This window comes from Arachis hypogaea, chromosome 5 (assembly GCF_003086295.3).
Source record: "Arachis hypogaea cultivar Tifrunner chromosome 5, arahy.Tifrunner.gnm2.J5K5, whole genome shotgun sequence".
Taxonomy (NCBI): Eukaryota; Viridiplantae; Streptophyta; class Magnoliopsida; order Fabales; family Fabaceae; genus Arachis; species Arachis hypogaea.
The window spans coordinates 39,293,909-39,297,214 of record NC_092040.1 but is presented as its reverse complement, the minus strand read 5'-3'; the positions used below and the strand labels follow the sequence as shown (position 1 = coordinate 39,297,214).

The window sequence follows — 3,306 nt, the reverse complement described above, 5'->3', positions numbered from 1 at the left end:
ACCCATGAAGTTTACGAACGCTGACAAAAGTACTTATAAACTAAGGAAATTAATGATGTACCCATGGAAGATGTGTTTCGTATGACAAAAGTATCTAAACCCTAATTTTTTTGTTATTTTTTAATAAAATTTTCAAACTACCCTCACTCTCAACCTCAACTCACTTTTTCAACTTTTCATAACCCAACTTGTACCTTTAAAACCTTTGTCATGGAGTCCAAAACTACTCCTATAATAGACCAGGCCAAAATCAATGGTGGTGGTGGTGGTAAAAGACTTCGACCGATTCCTAACAGATAAATTTAGTATGTTGAGCTCTTTTCTATTTTTTTTCGCCAATCCCTGCACACAAAGAAAGCTCTCAAATTAAGAAAAAAAAGGAAAAAACAAATGAAACGATTAAAAACTGTTCCTTTATGATTCTTTCTAGCTCTGATTCTTCATCGGTATTGATTGATTCTTTTGTTAATCTCGGCGTTGCAATCCTCTGTTGCGTTATTATCCAAAATTTCCACTATAAAAGGTTCATTTCATCTATTGTAGGAGTAGTTTTGGATTCCATGACAAATTTTAAAGGTGCATGTTGAGTTATGGAAGATTAAAAAAGTGAGTTGAGGTTGAGGGTGGGGATAGTTTGAGAATTTTATTAAAAAAATCAACAAAAAATTAAGGTTTGGATACTTTTGTCATATGGAACTCATCTTCCATGGGTACATCGTTAATTTCCTTAGTTTATGGGTACTTTTGTCAGCGTTCGTAAATTTCATGGGTACTTTTGGTAGCTTTTCCTTTCCCTTTTGAACCGTTTCTCTTTTGTGCTTTTCTAACCTCTTACAAGGAGAAAAGAATAACAATAAATCGTCACAGAAAATCTATTTTTTAAGAAAAAAAAGTCCAACCCAATCAATCCTTGCATTTGCACAGAGGTTATGTGAGGCGCCAAGCCAGCCATGAAGAGCCCCTCTGAAACCAGCCTGTCCCATCATTTCTCCACAGCTTGACTCCTTAATCACGTGTCCCTCAGATTTTACCAAGATTCTGAAAACCGGTTCGAACCGGCCGGTCGAACCGTGAACCGTTGCTAAAAACGAATCGGTTAGATGTTAAAATCGTTGATTTTAAAAATCGTGATTAAACCGTCGAACCGGTCAGGAACCGGTCGGTTGAACCGAACTGTGATCCGGCCGGTTTTTTAAATTAGGAAGCAAACGACGTCGTTTGCAACCTCCAGCCCTAACCTAACTCCACTACTCTAGCCCTAACCCAACCCCAGACTCCAGAACCCTCGCTCTGCCTCTCTCACACTCAGTCCAGAGCTCTTCTCATCGGGCTCCTGGTCATCCGTCACTCCCTTCCAGCCACCGCCTGCTACTGCCGCCGTCGGAACTTCCAGCTTCAAACAGCCACCACCTTCTCCCTCACTTCCCCTCCATCATGCAGCGGCCATCGCAACCTTCCTAACCCTCCATCGCGCTGCTCCCTTGCAAACGTGGAGGCCTCCATCGCGCAACCACGGTTCTGCCGACGCCAGCTCTGTTCCACCGTAGCCACTGTCCTGTTCCAAAGCCTGTTCGAAGTTGCTCCTTGTCTCGGTCTCTCCCTCTTGCATGCTCTGTTTAAGACTTTAAGGCTTCTAGCTTCTAGGTATTTTTTTAAAACTATAATTGAATAATTTTTTTTAATTATTGTTAGTTAAGTTCTGTTCAAGCCAGTTCGAAGGTTACTGTGAATTGTGATTTTTCTGTGAATTGAACTGTGAACTTTGTTGAATAATTGTTGAATAATCATTGTTAGTTAAGCTATGAACTTTGTTGTTGTTACTTGTTGCTGGGTTAAAAAAAGTACTTCGAAAAATTGAGGAAAAAAGGCTTTTTCTGCACCAAACCCTCCCCTAAATTCGATTCTTTATGTTCTGTTCAGAAATGATTGAATGATTATTGAATGTTTTGTGTTTTTGTTGAATGATTATTTGATTCTTGATTAGCACCGGATGCTCTGCTGTGTTTGAGTTCTATTTTTGAATGAAAATTTCTATACTGTGTGATTTTTTTGGGTAATCAACAGGTTAGAAATAAACTTGCTGTTTAATAATATTTCTTCCATTGTAAATCTCGGTAGTTTCAATAGGAAGCAGATATAAAAAGCAGACCTTTCAAGTTTGTGTGAGTTGCTGTCCATGTCCTGGTAAATCGATTGCAAGTTAATGTTATTTCCTTTAGTTTTAATGCTGGATTTTGAAACTAACCCTAATTTCTTGCTTCTCAGGAACCAAAAATAAAAAATCAAAGAAATAGAAAAGAAGCAGGTATTATCAATTAAATTCAATTCTGAGTATTATTGGTTGGACAATTATGAGAACATTATTACTGTTTGTGAGCTGAAAACTTTAGATTTAATTGATTTTTTTGTGTTTGTGTATGCACTGTTTGTATCTTTTTCTTCACAGTTTTTCTCCTTTTAGTTTGGTTTAATTTGTTGGATCAACATGTATTTGGTTTCATACTTTCATTAATAAGTTCTTAATATGTATTTTTATTTTTGGTCAGCAGTTTTGTTATTACTTTTTTTGTTATTCTGTATGGTAGGTAGATCATATTTTCAAGTTTCAACTAAAATTACTACCAGGGTTATGTCTATTTGAAAGAAGTTACTTACTTCACATCAAGCATGGGTTCAAGGCATTGGTTTAAGATAATCTTTCGATTAAGAAAATAAAAACAAAGTAGATCAAAGAAATCAAAGGTACAGCACACTTTCTTTGTGTCAATTTTACCTTCATTAATAACTCATCCTAGTCCAGGATTTCATTGTATGAGAGTCAAAATGATTATGTAAAACTATGTAGTACCACTATGTAGAGAGATTTGAAGTTCATGTATGTCTTACTACCAAAAAGGCCGATACAAATGTAGTACCACTATGTAGTATCACTTTGTTTATTTATATTTTATTATAAAACGGTTTTTACGGTTCAATCACGATTCAACCGGTTGAATCTATGAACCAGTGAACCAGTAACTAGAGCGGTTCGATGATCGGTTCGGTTTTCAGAACCTTGGATTTTACACTGAAGGATTAAAGAAATCTCTGTATACATGTTGATCTGTATACTATAATTCTTCTTCTAAATAACATCATGCAAAGAAACTTTTTTTTTTCAATGCAAATTTGATACAGCGGACTTGAACTTTCATAATTTTTACAAACACAATTAGACATGGTATATGTGATACAAAAATATACTCTAAAAAGACAACCCAAGCTGAAAAAACCGAATAATAGCATAACTAAACATAGGATATTGTG

General features: G+C 36.0%; 1 long non-coding RNA gene across 1 annotated transcript; it reads left to right on the top strand.

The window, feature by feature from the left end:
* The first annotated feature begins 1,246 nt into the window (after positions 1–1,246).
* LOC112801360 (uncharacterized) lies at positions 1,247–2,545 on the top strand. The gene is made up of 3 exons (XR_011882093.1): positions 1,247–1,644; positions 2,119–2,184; positions 2,266–2,545. It is a non-coding gene; the product is annotated as an uncharacterized lncRNA (long non-coding RNA).
* The last annotated feature ends 761 nt before the right edge of the window (positions 2,546–3,306 follow it).